This window comes from Salmo salar, unplaced genomic scaffold (genome assembly GCF_965601325.2).
Source record: "Salmo salar unplaced genomic scaffold, fSalSal1 ptg000360l, whole genome shotgun sequence".
NCBI classification, from domain to species: domain Eukaryota; kingdom Metazoa; phylum Chordata; class Actinopteri; order Salmoniformes; family Salmonidae; genus Salmo; species Salmo salar.
Window position 1 is genome coordinate 1,833,122 of NW_027675360.1, and position 16,962 is coordinate 1,850,083.

Genomic DNA, 16,962 nt, shown 5'->3' on the forward strand with positions numbered 1-16,962 from the left:
TTGTGTGACTGAGTCTTAATCTGATGTTTGGATAGTAACATAGAGATCTATAGTTCCTCACAGAGATTTATAGTTCCTCCTAGAGATCTATTGTTCCTCACAGAGATCTATAGTTCCTCACAGAGATCTATAGTTCCTCACAGAGATCTATAGTTCCTCACAGAGATCTATAGTTCCTCCTAGAGATCTATAGTTCCTCCTAGAGATCTATAGTTCCTCCTAGAGATCTATAGTTCCTCACAGAGATCTATAGTTCCTCCTAGAGATCTATAGTTCCTCCTAGAGATCTATAGTTCCTCCTAGAGATCTATAGTTCCTCCTAGAGATCTGTAGTTCCTCACAGAGATCTATAGTTCCTCACAGATATCTATAGTTCCTCCTAGAGATCTATAGTTCCTCCTAGAGATCTATAGTTCCTCCTAGAGATCTATAGTTCCTCACAGAGATCTATTGTTCCACACAGAGATCTATAGTTCCTCACAGAGATCTGTAGTTCCTCCTAGAGGTCTGTAGTTCCTCACAGAGATCTGTAGTTCCTCCTAGAGGTCTGTAGTTCCTCACAGAGATCTATAGTTCCTCACAGACATCTATAGTTCCTCCTAGAGATCTATAGTTCCTCCTAGAGATCTATAGTTCCTCACAGAGATCTATAGTTCCTCACAGATATCTATAGTTCCTCCTAGAGATCTATAGTTCCTCCTAGAGATCTATAGTTCCTCCTAGAGATCTATAGTTCCTCACAGAGATCTATTGTTCCACACAGAGATCTATAGTTCCTCACAGAGATCTGTAGTTCCTCCTAGAGGTCTGTAGTTCCTCACAGAGATCTGTAGTTCCTCCTAGAGGTCTGTAGTTCCTCACAGAGATCTATAGTTCCTCACAGAGATCTATAGTTCCTCCTAGAGATCTATAGTTCCTCCTAGAGATCTATAGTTCCTCCTAGAGATCTATAGTTCCTCACAGAGATCTATAGTTCCTCACAGAGATCTATAGTTCCTCACAGAGATCTATAGTTCCTCACAGAGGTCTGTAGTTCCTCACAGAGATCTGTTGTTCATCCTAGATGTCTGTAGTTCCTCACAGAGATCTATAGTTCCTCCTAGAGGTCTATAGTTCCTCCTAGAGGTCTATAGTTCCTCCTAGAGGTCTATAGTTCCTCCTAGAGATCTATAGTTCCTCACAGAGATCTATAGTTCCTCCTAGAGATCTATAGTTCCTCACAGAGATCTATAGTTCCTCCTAGAGATCTATAGTTCCTCTCAGAGATCTATAGTTCCTCTCAGAGATCTATAGTTCCTCACAGAGATCTATAGTTCCTCACAGAGGTCTGTAGTTCCTCACAGAGATCTGTAGTTCCTCCTAGAGGTCTATCGTTCCTCACAGAGGTCTGTAGTTCCTCACAGAGATCTATAGTTCCTCCTAGAGGTCTATAGTTCCTCCTAGAGATCTATAGTTCCTCCTAGAGGTCTATAGTTCCTCCTAGAGGTCTATAGTTCCTCCTAGAGATCTATAGTTCCTCACAGAGATCTATAGTTCCTCCTAGAGATCTATAGTTCCCCCTAGAGGTCTATAGTTCCTCCTAGAGGTCTATAGTTCCTCACAGAGATCTATAGTTCCTCTCAGAGATCTATAGAAACTTCCGGGTTTGGAGCGAGTAGTCGTGCTGCACTTCGCTCCGCAGGTAATATTACATTTCACTACATTACAACGGTTTGATTTGTTTGATCTGAGCAATTTTAGCTAGCTACATAGCTGTCTTTGCTGTCGTTGTATCAAAGATAGTGGTGTAGTTTAGAGAAATTTTCAAGGTTAGCTAGCCAGCTATTTTCGTCCGCCGCGACACCGTTTTCCAAACCTAGTCATCACCACAGCCACTGCTAGCTAGCCTACATTATCAATAGCAGCACTGTAGAAACTAAATAAATTACAACGGAACGATTTGATTAGTGTAGTGTTAGCTAGCTACATAGTTGTCTTTGCTGTCTTTGTATCAAAGATAATTGTGTAGTTTACCGCCAACTTTAGAGAAATTATCGAGGTTAGCTAGCCAGCTCGCAGCGGCGCCGTTTTCCTAACAGTCAACTCCACAGCCACCGCTAGTTAGCCAACTTTACCAATAGCAGCACTGTAGCACTGCAGAAACTAATACATTACAACGGAACGATTTGATTAGTGTAGTGTTAGCTAGCTACATAGCTGTCTTTGCTGTCTTTGTGTAGTTTAGAGTAATTTTCGAGGTTAGCTAGCCAGCTATTTTCGTCCGCCGCGACGCTGTTTTCTAAACCTAGTCAAACTTAGTCAACACCACTGCTAGCTAGCCAACTTTACCGACTAGCAGCACTGTAGAAACTCAATACATTACAAAGGAACGTCTTGATTAGTGTTACGTTAGCTAGCTACATAGTTGCCTTTGTATCATGATAAAGGTGTAGTACAGATAAACTATCGAGGTTACCTAGTCCCTGTGCGCACAACCCACATGGAGTTCCAGGTCTCCGGCAGCCTCTGGAACTGCGGGTCTGTGGCCAACAAGGCAGAGTTCATCTCAGCCTATGCTACGCTCCAGTCCCTCGACTTCTTGGCGCTGACGGAAACATGGATTACCACAGAAAACACTGCTACTCCTACTGCTCTCTCCTCGTCTGACCACGTGTTCTCGCATACCCCGAGAGCATCTGGCCAGCGGGGGGTGGCACTGGAATCCTCATCTCTCCCAAGTGGACATTCTCTCTTTCTCCCCTGACCCATCTGTCTATCTCCTCCTTTGAATTCCATGCTGTCACAGTCACTAGCCCATTCAAGCTTAACATCCTTATCATTTATCGCCCTCCAGGTTCCCTTGGAGAGTTCATCAATGAGCTTGACGCCTTGATAAGTTCCTTTCCTGAGGATGGCTCACCCCTCACAGTTATGGGTGACTTTAACCTCCCCATGTCAACCTTTGACTCATTCCTCTCTGCCTCCTTCTTTCCACTCCTCTCTTCTTTTGACCTCACCCTCTCACCCTCTCACCCTCCCCCCTACTCACAAGGCAGGCAATACGCTTGACCTCATCTTTACTAGATGCTGTTCTTCCACTAATCTCATTGCAACTCCCCTCCAAGTCTCCGACCACTACCTTGTATCCTTTTCCCTCTCGCTCTCCTCCAACACTTCTCACTCTGCCCCTACTCGGGTGGTATTGCGCCGTCGCAACCTTCGCTCTCTCTCTCCCGCTACTCTCTCCTCTTCCATCCTATCATCTCTTCCCTCTGCTCAATCCTTCTCCAACCTATCTCCTGATTCTGCCTACTCAACCCTCCTCTCCTCCCTTTCTGCATCCTTTGACTCTCTATGTCCCCTATCCTCCCGGCCGGCTCGGTCCTCCCCTCCTGCTCCGTGGCTCGACGACTCAGTGCGAGCTCACAGAACAGGGCTCCGGGCAGCCGAGCGGAAATGGAGGAAAACTAGCCTCCCTGCGGACCTGGCATCCTTTCACTCCCTCCTCTCTACATTTTCTTCCTCTGTTTCTGCTGCTAAAGCCAATTTCTACCACTCTAAATTCCAAGCATCTGCCTCTAACCCGAGGAAGCTCTTTGCTACCTTCTCCTCCCTCCTGAATCCTCCTCCCCCCTCCCCCCTCCTCCTTCTCTGCGGATGACTTCGTCAACCATTTTGAAAAGAAGGTTGACGACATCCGCTCCTCGTTTGTTAAGTCAAACGACACCGCTGGTCCTGCTCACATTGCCCTACCCTATGCTTTGACCTCTTTCTCCCCTCTCTCTCCAGATGAAATCTTGCGACTTGTGACGGCCGGCCGCCCAACAACCTGCCCGCTTGACCCTATCCCCCCACTCTCCTCCAGACCATTTCCGGAGACCTTCTCCCTTACCTCACCTCGTTCATCAACTCATCCTTGACCACTGGATATGTCCCTTCCATCCTCAAGAGAGCGAGAGTTGCACCCCTTCTCAAAAAACCTACACTCAATCCCTCCGATGTCAACAACTACAGACCAGTATCCCTTCTTTCTTTCCTCTCCAAAACTCTTGAGCGTGCCGTCCTTGGCCAGCTCTCTTGCTATCTCTTTCAGAATGACCTTCTTGATCCAAATCAGTCAGGTTTCAAGTCTGGTCATTCAACTGAGACTGCTCTTCTCTGTGTCACGGAGGCTCTCCGCACTGCTAAAGCTAACTCTCTCTCCTCTGCTCTCATCCTTTTAGACCTATCTGCTGCCTTTGATACTGTGAACCACCAGATCCTCCTCTCCACCCTCTCCGAGTTGGGCATCTCCGGCGCGAACCACTCTTGGATTGCGTCCTACCTGACAGGTCGCTCCTACCAGGTGGCGTGGCGAGAATCTGTCTCCGCACCACGTGCTCTCACCACTGGTGTCCCCCAGGGCTCAGTTCTCGGCCCTCTCCTATTCTCGCTATACACCAAGTCACTTGGCTCTGTCATATCCTCACATAGTCTCTCCTATCATTGCTATGCAGACGACACACAATTAATCTTCTCCTTTCCCCCTTCTGATAACCAGGTGGCGAATCGCATCTCTGCATGTCTGGCAGACAAATCAGTGTGGATGACGGATCACCACCTCAAGCTGAACCTCGGCAAGACGGAGCTGCTTTTCCTCCCGGGGAAGGACTGCCCGTTCCATGATCTCGCCATCACGGTTGACAACTCCATTGTGTCCTCCTCCCAGAGTGCTAAGAACCTTGGCGTGACCCTGGACAACACCCTGTCGTTCTTCGCTAACATCAAGGCGGTGACCCGATCCTGTAGGTTCATGCTCTACAACATTCGTAGAGTACGACCCTGCCTCACACAGGAAGCGGCGCAGGTCCTAATCCAGGCACTTGTCATCTCCCGTCTGGATTACTGCAACTCCCTGTTGGCTGGGCTCCCTGCCTGTGCCATTAGCCTGTTAGGGCTAGGGGGCAGCATTGACACGGCTGGATAAAAAACATACCCGATTTAATCTGGTTACCACTCCTACTCAGTAACTAGAATATGCATATACTTATTACATATGGATAGAAAACACCCTAAATTTTCTAAAACTGTTTGAATGGTGTCTGTGAGTATAACAGAACTCAAATGGCAGGTCAAAACCTGAGAGATTCCTTTACAGGAAGTGGCCTGTCTGACCATTTGTTGAACTTCTTTTCCATCTCTATCATTTACTAAGGATCTCTGCTCTAACGTGACACTTCCCACGTCGTCCATAGGCGCTCAGAGCCCGGGAAAAAACAGAATGTCGTCATTCCAGCCCCAGGCTGAAACACATTATCGCCTTTCTCAAGTGGCCGATCAAGAGACACTAGCTTATGCGCGTGACCCCGACCGCCCCCGCCTTTGGGATTTTTTCCTCTGTTTGCCGAAAAGGAGATTCCCTGTCGGAATATTATCGCTTTTCTACGAGAAAAATGTCGTAAAAATTGATTTTAAACAGCGGTTGACATGCTTCGAAGTACGGTAATGGAATACTTAGAATTTTATTGTCACGAATTGCGCCAAGCGCGTGACACTTCTTTACTATTTCGGATAGTGTCTGGAACGCACGAACAAAACGCCGCTATTCGGATATAACGATGGATTATTTTGGACCAAACCAACATTTGTTATTGAAGTAGCTGTCCTGGGTGTGTATTCTGACGAAGACAACAAAAGGTAATGAAATTTTTATTATAGTAAATATGATTATGGTGAGTGCTAAACTTGCCGGGTGTCTAAATAGCGAGCCCGTGATGCCTGGGCTATGTACTTAGAATATTGCAAAATGTGCTTTCACCAAAAAGCTATTTTAAAATCGGACATATCGAGTGCATAGAGGAGGTCTGTATCTATAATTCTTAAAATAATTGTTATGCTTTTTGTGAACGTTTATCGTGAGTAATTTAGTAAAATGTTAGCGAATTCCCCGGAAGTTTGCGGGGGGTATGCTAGTTCTGAACGTCACATGCTAATGTAAAAAGCTGGTTTTTGATATAAATATGAACTTGATTGAACAAAACATGCATGTATTGTATAACATAATGTCCTAGGGTTGTCATCTGATGAAGATCATCAAAGGTGAGTGCTGCATTTAGCTGTCTTCTGGGTTTTGGTGACATTATATGCTGGCTTGAAAAATGGGTGTCTGATTATTTCTGGCTTGGTACTCTGCTGACATAATCTAATGTTTTGCTTTCGTTGTAAAGCCTTTTTGAAATCGGACAGTGTGGTTAGATTAACGAGAGTCTTATCTTTAAATGGCTGTAAAATAGTCATATGTTTGAGAAATTGAAGTAATAGGATTTTTAAGGTTTTGAAAATCGCGCCACAGGATAGCAGTGGCTGTTACGTAGGTGGGACGAATTCGTCCCGCCTAGCCTAGAGAGGTTAAACCCCTACAACTCATCCAGAACTCCAAATCCCGTCTGGTGTTCAACCTCCCCAAGTTCTCTCACGTCACCCCGCTCCTCCGCTCACTCCACTGGCTTCCAGTTGAAGCTCGCATCCACTACAAGACCATGGTGCTTGCCTACGGAGCTGTGAGGGGAACGGCACCTCCGTACCTTAAGGCTCTGATCAGTCCCTACACCCTAACGAGGGCACTGCGTTCATCCACCTCTGGCCTGCTGGCCCCCTACCTCTGCGGAAGCACAGTTCCCGCTCAGCCCAGTCAAAACTGTTCGCTGCTCTGGCACCCCAATGGTGGAACAAGCTCCCTCACGACGCCAGGACAGCGGAGTCAATCACCACCTTCCGGAGACACCTGAAACCCCACCTCTTTAAGGAATACCTAGGATAGGATAAAGTAATCCTTCTAACCCCCCCCCCCCCTCCCCTAAAAAGATTTAGATGTTCTATTGTAAAGTGGTTGTTCCACTGGATATCATAAGGTGAATGCACCAATTTGTAAGTCGCTCTGGATAAGAGCATCTGCTAAATGACTTAAATGTAAATGTATAGTTCCTCTCAGAGATCTATAGTTCCTCACAGAGATCTGTATCAAATACAATTTATTTATATAGCCCTTCTTACATCAGCTGATATCTCAAAGTTCTGTACAGAAACCCAGCCTAAAACCCCAAACAGCAAGCAATGCAGGTGTAGAAGCACGGTGGCTAGGAAAAACTCCCTAGAAAGGCCAAAACCCAGAAAGAAACCTAGAGAGGAACCAGGCTATGAGGGGTGGCCAGTCCTCTTCTGGCTGTGCCGGGGTGGAGATTATAACAGAACATGGCCAAGATGTTCAAATGTTCATAAATGACCAGCATGGTCAAATAATAATAATCATAGTAGTTGTCAAGGGTGCAACAAGTCAGCAACTCAAGAGTAAGTGTTATATATTATATGCAACATTTTGCTGCGTGGCAATACTGTGTTGGGATTCTGAAGGGCATTTATACAAAAGAGGTAGTCTAGACACTGTATTAATACCATTATGCATTTGAATCCCATCTAGAGCTACCATCTAAGATATTAATTTCCCTCCACAAGGGGGCGGACATGTAACGTTTCCAAAATGGGATAGTATTGTCCATGTAACGTTTCCAAAATGGGATAGTATTGTACATGTAACGTTTCCAAAATGGGATAGTATTGTACATGTAACGTTTCCACAATGGGATAGTATTGTACATGTAACGTTCTGCCCCCTTGTGAGTTAATAGTATTGCATGCTGTAGCAGCCTATATAAAGAGGAAGACCTCCATTGACGATTCAGTTCGTTGTAACATCTCGTCTGGACAGGTCACCGTCCTTAGTTAGTTAATTAGTTAGTTAACGAAGCTAACGTTAGCTAGTTCATTATCACAAAAATGAGAACTGCTCTAGATTGGAAACTTACGTTAATGAGTGTAAAGCCATGTTGTCTTTATGGAAACGATATACAATATATGGGAAAGAATATAGTTGAGGAAATAATCCAAACCTAGTTGTGCCTAGTTAGGACATAACGTTAGCTAGCTAGCTAACGGTACTGTACTGTAGCTCATACAACGCCGACGGTCAAACCCGGCTTTCTAATATTTACGTTCATTAACTATCGTAACGTTATGGAAGCTATTCACAGAAAACTATCATTGTCTTCGTTATTCATTATTAGTATGTTATATTATTATAATACATTATTTCGAGACATATTCAGAGCCAAACATCAACACAACTTAACCTTTTTAACTGTTGTCGCATCCAAACTTGTCATCATCGTTTTCAGTTGTAATTGCGAAGTTCCCGGAAGAAGTCCAGCAACAACGGAGGTTCCTCGATGAACCCACCTTCTAACAAGTTCTTTGAAGAACCTTTTGGGGCTGTTTTTCATTGACCAAGAACCCTACGGTTCTTAGGGGATCTGAGAACAACTCCAGTTGAACCCTTCATTTTTAGAGTGTAGTCGGCTCTATTTACTCTCAGATTCAAACATGATGATTAGTATCAACGATCAAGTCAGCTGCTGCTGCTCCAATACAGTATGAGGTGAGACGTTGAACTGATGTTGAACTGGGCAGTCAGCTGCTGCTGCTCCAATACAGTATGAGGTGAGACGGTGAACTGATGTTGAACCGGTCAGTCAGCTGCTGCTGCTCCAATACAGTATGAGGTGAGACGGTGAACTGATGTTGAACCGGGCAGTCAGCTGCTGCTGCTCCAATACAGTATGAGGTGAGACGGTGAACTGATGTTGAACCGGGCAGTCAGCTGCTGCTGCTCCAATACAGTATGAGGTGAAACGGTGAACTGATGTTGAACCGGGCAGTCAGCTGCTGCTGCTCCAATACAGTATGAGGCGAGACGTTGAACTGATGTTGAACCGGGCAGTCAGCTGCTCCAATACAGTATGAGGTGAGACGGTGAACTGATGTTGAACTGGGCAGTCAGCTGCTGCTGCTCCAATACAGTATGAGGTGAGACGGTGAACTGATGTTGAACCGGGCAGTCAGCTGCTGCTGCTCCAATACAGTATGAGGTGAGACGGTGAACTGATGTTGAACTGGGCAGTCAGCTGCTGCTGCTCCAATACAGTATGAGGTGAGACGTGAACTGATGTTGAACCGGGCAGTCAGCTGCTGCTGCTCCAATACAGTATGAGGTGAGACGGTGAATATGTACATGTAGGTAGAGTTATTAAAGTGACTATGCATAGATGATAACAGAGAGTGGGGGGGGGGGGGGGGGGGGGGGCCTTCCTCTGACACCGCCTGGTAAAGAGGTCTTGGATGGCAGGGAGCTTGGCCCCAGTGATGTACTGGGCTGTACGCACTACCCTCTGTAGTGCCTTGCGGTCGGAGGCAGAGCAGTTGCCATACCAGGCAGGGATGCAACCAGTCAGGATGCTCTCGATGGTGCAGCTGTAGAAGCTTTTGAGGATCTGAGGACCCATGCTAAATCTTTTCAGTCTCCTGAGGGGGAATAGGTTTTGTCGTGCCCTCTTCACGATTATCTTGGTGTGCTTGGACCATGTTAGTTTGTTAGTGATGTGGACACCAAGGAACTTGAAGCTCTCAACCTGCTCCACTACAGCCCCGTCGATGAGAATGGGGGCGTGCTGTCTTCCTTTTCCTGTAGTCCACAATCATCTCCTTTGTCTTGATCATGTTGAGGGAGAGGTTGTTTTCCTTGCACCACACGGCCAGGTCTCTGACCTCCTCCCTATAGGCTGTCTCATCGTTGTTGGTGATCAGGCCTACCACTATTGTGGCATCGGCAAACTTAATGATGGTGTTGGAGTCGTGCCTGGCTGTGCAGTCATGAGTGAACAGGGACTACAGGAGGAGACTAAGCAGCACCCCAGAGGGGCCCGTGTGTTGAGGATCAGCGTGGCGGGTGTGTTGTTACCTACCCTTAAAAAACCTCTCTGGGCTACGCAACAGCCAGTGTAATCCCGTGGCGCGATATTCAAATACCTTAGAAATGCTATTACTTCAATTTCTCAAACATATGACTATTTTACACCATTTTAAAGACAAGACTCTCGTTAATCTAACCACACTGTCCGATTTCAAAAAGGCTTTACAACGAAAGCAAAACATTAGATTATGTCAGCGGAGTACCCAGCCAGAAATAATCAGACACCCATTTTTCAAGCTAGCATATAATGTCACATAAACCCAAACCACAGCTAAATGCAGCACTAACCTTTGATGATCTTCATCAGATGACAATCCTAGGACATTATGTTATACAATACATGCATGTTTTGTTCAATCAAGTTCATATTTATATCAAAAACCAGCTTTTTACATTAGCATGTGACGTTCAGAACTAGCATTCCCACCGAACACTTCCGGTGAATTTACTAAATTACTCACGATAAACGTTCACAAAAAACATAACAATTATTTTAAGAATTATAGATACAGAATTCCTTTATGCACTCGCTATGTCCGATTTTAAAATAGCTTTTCGGTGAAAGCACATTTTGCAATATTTTGAGTAGATAGCCCAGCATCACAGGGCTAGCTATTTAGACACCCACCAAGTTTAGCCCTCACCAAAGTCAGATTTACTATAAGAAAAATGCTATTACCTTTGCTGTTCTTCGTCAGAATGCACTCCCAGGACTTCTACTTCAATAACAAATGTTGGTTTGGTTCAAAATAATCCATAGTTATGTTCAAATATCCTCTGTTTTGTTCGTGCGTTCAAGACACTATCCGAAGGGTAAATAAGGGTGACGCGCCCGACGCGTTTCGTGACAAAACATTTCTAAATATTCCATTACCGTACTTCGAAGCATGTCAACCGCTGTTTAAAATCAATTTTGATGCCATTTTTCTCGTAAAAAAGCGATAATATTCCGACCGGGAAACCGTGTTTTAGTTCAAAGACAGAGAAAATAAAAACATGGGGTCGCCTCGTGCACGCGCCTCAGTCTCATTGTCCTCTGATAGACCACTTACCAAAGGCGCTAATGTTTTTCAGCCAGGGGCTGCAAAGACATCATTCAGCTTTTTCCCGAGTTCTGAGAGCCTATGGGAGCCGTAGGAAGTGTCACGTTACAGCAAAGATCCTAAGTTTTCAATAAAGAGAGTCAAGAAGCCCAAGGAATGGTCAGAGAGGGCACTTCCTGTACAGAATCTTCTCAGGTTTTTGCCTGCCATATGAGTTCTGTTATACTCACAGACACCATTCAAACAGTTTTAGAAACGTTAGGGTGTTTTCTATCCAAAGCCAATTATATGCATATTCTAGTTTCTGGGCAGCAGTAATAACCAGATTAAATCAGGGACGTTTTTTATCCGGCCGTGTAAATACTGCCCCCTACCCCTAACAGGTTAAAAAACATGAGCTGGCGCACACCCAGAAAAATTGTTTGTGAGGAGGTGCTGACTAACGGCGAATAAACTATAAACTATCAAAAGAAATAAAGTCGCACACTCCATGTATAAACTCCCAGCAATTGAATGGGTATTTACCAACGTTTCAGCATCACTGTGCCTTCCTCAGGGTGATGTCATGAATACTTGAACCAGGTTATGTAGACAAACAGTGCAATTAGTGCAACCAATGACAATAGTGAGGGGTGTGTCATAATGATTAAGTTCATTAAAATGAATTAGTGAAATTGTTAAAAAATATGACATATTAAATATATTACTGTATTGTTATCATATAGAAACATCATGGAATATTGTACATCATATTAAATATATTACTCTATTGTTATCATATAGAAACATCATGGAATATTGTACATCATATTAAATATATTACTCTATTGTTATCATATAGAAACATCATGGAATATTGTACATCATATTAAATATATTACTCTATTGTTATCATATAGAAACATCATGGAATATTGTACATCATATTAAATATATTACTCTATTGTTATCATATAGAAACATCATGGAATATTGTACATCATATTAAATATATTACTCTATTGTTATCATATAGAAACATCATGGAATATTGTACATTATATGACCATCAACATACATTATTGTTTCATTCAATTTCACATAATAAGGATATTTAATAGTTTCAAGTTCAGAAGTCAGAACCCATCAGCTGCTATGTAAAAGAGACAGAAGAATGCACAATGGTCAATGCTATCTGGGATCCTTGGGACATCCCTATCCTAAACCCTAACCTTAACCCCTACCTTAACCATTTTAAATGTCAACTTCAACGGGCTAGGGACGTCCCAAGGATGTATCTCTACCTGAAAATACATGATCTAAGTGATTGATAGTTGGTATTCAGCAGTCATAAAGCCTTATTTACTTTAATGAACTACTAAAATAGTGATTTTGTCAGACAGCATAGACAGCAGCTCTACACTTTATTGACTGACTGATCCATTCATCCTTCCATCCCTCCTCAGCCTTCCTCTCCTCTGAAGACCCAGTGAGGGTTGAGCTCAGTCAGAGAGCTGTTGAGGGACTGGTTAGGAAGAACACTTCTACAGCCAGAGAGGTGAGAGGTCACACATGGTTTAGATGGTAAATATTTATGTCCCCTTAGCGGTTCATCACGTCAGCAAAAGGGAATATGTTCCATCATCTATGTTTATTTACATTAGTGCAAATTGTCCTCTGATATTGGTGTAATTTCTCACCCCTTTTGGCTGTATGAAAGTTAATTTCCCCTCAGACACACATTTGTTCTTTGATATTATGAAGATCATTTGTGTCAAATGTACTTTTCCCCTCATTCACCCCATCTCTTTACATTGCAGATGCATATTCAGTGGCCTGACTGTGTCAAAGGCTCATCCTGGTAAATCTGAACCTAATGCAGCTTGGAGTGATCAGATGACAGATGTCACATTTTAGTGCCAGGTGTAACTGAGGCCATAGATGCTCCATATCCATTACTTTGAGTGTTTTATATATTACTAAGTGTTAATTTCTGTGTTGCAGGGGCAGTCAATGTTTACCACTCCACCACACCTTCAGCAGGCTTCAAAAGTGGGATTGATACTGTTTTCATACTAAGAGGGACCAGGAGTCTGTTGATTGGTCAGTCATTGGGTTAATTTGTTGAAATCAAATCAAGCTTTATTTATACAGCACATTTCAGACATGGATGCAACACAATGGCTTCACAGAAAAAGAAACTAATAAAAAAAATGAAAATAAACAGAAATATTTAGTACACAAACAGAAGATTAACAACTGAAAGACTAATGAACATTTTAAGGAATTGCCATTGATTTAAATATTAATTGGATGCAACATCCAACCCAAAATATAAACTTGTTTTTTAGGAGGGGCTCTGAAAGACACTATGGGGGTGTCCACTGAAAATTGACTAGTAACAACAACTGGGACCTAAAAGACACCCACCATGAGACCCACTAAATCTGCCCAAGAAGAGGAAAACAAAAGAAAATCCCACACCAAACTTAAAGACAGGAAACAAACCAAAAAGGTGGAGCAACTAAAGGTGTTGACTCTCCACATGTATCAAGACAACTGGAGCACTGGGCCAGACACTCTTAAATAGAACCTGGACCAGCTCAGGTGAAACACCTTCCCACTAACGAGATGGACAAGCCAGCACAGGTGTAACACATACTGACTAACGAGGTGACACCAATCAGTGCGTCCTACGTGCTAACGAGCTAGACGGGCTAACCAGCTAGACGTGCTAACGAGCTAGACGGGCTAACGAGCTATACGTGCTAAAGTCCAACCTCAAAACATAAATGGAAAAACCAAAGCCTGTAACACCTTAAGACAACAAATATATCCTATATTTTTGTTGGACAAGTTTGCTCACCACCAACAGAAAACAACTTCCATTTCACATTATAATCAACTAAAATGCTTCACCTTCACCAATATAAACATGGTGTCTACTGGCTGTCAACAATTAAAAACAAGAAAAACACACTTATTTCTAAATAATAATATACAATTGAAATATTTTTTTCTCCTTTTTCTCTTCTTTCTATAGAATCCTAAAACTCACTAGCTTCTAGAACTCTCGTCTTCCTAAAACTCACTAGCTTCTAGAACTCTCGTCTTCCTAAAACTCACTAGCTTCTAGAACTCTCCTCTTCCTAAAACTCACTAGCTTCTAGAACTCTCCTCTTCCTAAAACTCACTAGCTTCTAGAACTCTCGTCTTCCTAAAACTCACTAGCTTCTAGAACTCTCGTCTTCCTAAAACTCACTAGCTTCTAGAACTCTCGTCTTCCTAAAACTCACTAGCTTCTAGAACTCTGGTCCACTTGGAACGAGCCCAAACAAAACTCATCTCCAATACGGAAAAAGTCAAAATAAATTGTGATCAAATGTACACCCCTTGGTTAATATGTATTGGCAATAATTAACTTAATGGTGAGGCATGGAATAATAAAACATGTATATTTTGTTTGAAATATGAGGTGATTTGAGACATGCTTCTTCAGTAGTGGAATAAAGACAATTAACGCTTGAATGTTGTGAAGAAATACTGGAGTGATGTAGGATTGTTAATAAAATTGATTACAGACCAAATTATTATACTGCGTCCATGTGTATTTATTTCTTTATTTTAACCTTCATTTAACAGTAACCGAAAGGTTGCTGGATTGAATCGCGAGCTGACAAGGTAAATCTGTCGTTCTGCACCTGAACATGGCAGTTAACCCTCTGTTCCCCGGTAATAATTGTCAATAAGTCAGTTATGAACAAATTCTGATTTTCAATGACGGCCCAACGGTCTAACCACTTGGCTACCTGCAACTAAGTTGAAATTAAGTTGTTTTCAAGTCACTGAAAAAACGGGGCATAGTCTTCTTTTCAACGTCTTTTCAATGACATGTTGCTAGATGGGATATCCCCAATGTCAAAACACAGTTTTAACGTGTCCAAATCAATAACCAATATGCAGAAACAGTTTGGGATATATTGAAAACGTAAACATAAAATGTGCTATATACACAAACATCTGCCACAATAATCATATTACTTGCATTTTTTAAAACAAGCAGCTTATAAACTGCACAAGCACCAAAAACGCTGTTGTTTTGACAAGTAGCAATAAATCACTGATATCGATTAGGGGGGAAATCAGGTTGTAGGTGCTGTTGAAACTAACAACTAAACAAAACACATGGAAATGGGAGAAATATTTTACCTCACAGATTAGAGGACAACCTGCAGAAGACAGTCAGCTACATTTTGGAGTGATGCATTTAAATGTAGGGGTTGCTAAACAAAGGAACACAACACTTATTCATCGATATCATGTTAAAATCATTTGTGTGACAGGAGGGAGTTGAAGTTGCAAGTCCTGTTAAAACGAACAGCTCAAAAACCACACGGAATCTGGGAGTAATGTGTACATCCCTGGTTAGAGGACAACTTGTAGAAAGCTGCTAGATACATTTGGAAGTGTTGCATTTTGATTCAAGTGGGTCACCAACGTGGTAAGTGGAACAATTCTTTTTTTGTTAATCACTTTTTGTTAAATCTCATAAATAGTAACTCTTCCATTTCAGAGCCTGGATTTTCCCCCTGAGGCTAATATCCATATCATGTTGAAATCAATAGAACAGGGGACAAACATTTAGGGTTCTACATTGTGACATCATTAAAATACTCCTACTACAATGTTAAAACTTTCTACATTGTGAGATTTCATTTCATTGATATCATGAAACAACTCCTTCATGTATGTATTTTCTGATATTTGATCAGAAGTCTTTAATCAGATTATCTCTGGTCACAGCTATAAGATTTCTCTCCTGTGTGTGTTCTCTTGTGTACTGTCAGACCGCTAGATGAAACAAAACTCTTCCCACATTGATTACAGCTATAAGGTTTCTCTCCTGTGTGTTCTCGTCGGTGTATAGTCAGATAGCTAGATTGACTAAAACTCTTCCCACATTGATCACAGCTATAAGATTTCTCTCCTGTGTGCGTTCTCTGGTGCATTGTCAGATAGCTAGATTGACTAAAACTCTTCCCACATTGACCACAGATATAAGATTTCTCTCCTGTGTGCGTTCTCTGGTGCACTGTCAGATAGCTAGATTGACTAAAACTCTTCCCACATTGACCACAGATATAAGATTTCTATCCTGTGTGCGTTCTCTGGTGTGAAGTCAGAGAGCCAGATGTGGTAAAACTCTTCCCACAGTGATTACAGCTATACGATTTCTCCCCTGTGTGTGTTCGTTGGTGCACTGTCAGCTCTCCAGATCGACCAAAACTCTTCCCACATTGATCACAGCTATAAGGTTTATCTCCTGTGTGTGTTCTCTGGTGCACTGTCAGCTCTCCAGATCGACCAAAACTCTTCCCACATTGATCACAGCTATAAGATTTCTCTCCTGTGTGTATTCTCTGGTGTTGAGTCAGAGTGATAGATGCAGCAAACCTCTTCCCACATTGACCACAGCTATAAGGTTTCTCTCCTGTGTGTGTTCTCTGGTGTAGAGTCAGAGTGCTAGATGCAGCAAACCTCTTCCCACATTGACCACAGCTATACGATTTCTCTCCTGTGTGTGTTCTCTGGTGTTGAGTCAGATAGCTAGATTGACTAAAGCTCTTTCCACATTGATCACAGCTATAAGGTTTATCTCCTGTGTGCCTTCTCTGGTGCATTGTCAGATAGCTAGATTGACTAAAACTCTTCCCACATTGACCACAGATATAAGATTTCTCTCCTGTGTGTGTTCTCTGGTGCATTGTCAGATAGCTAGATTGACTAAAACTCTTCCCACATTGACCACAGATATAAGGTTTCTCTCCTGCGTGCGTTCTCTGATGAATTTTAATGCCTGATGAGGAAGTAAATCTCTTCCCACAGTCAGAGCAGCAGTGAGTTCTCTTCCCTGTGGGTCTCTGCAGGTGTTTATTGAGGTGTTCTGATCTGGAGAGACTCTTCTCTGCCTCTTCAGCATCATGAGGTTGTTGAGGCTCCACAGAGGATCCACGATAGTCACGTCTCTCTCCTGTGAGAACAACAAAGTCAGACAGATGGTTAAAGGCCCACAACAGCGGTAATCCACTGTAAAAGGTGATGCCAACAGCCTAGCCATGA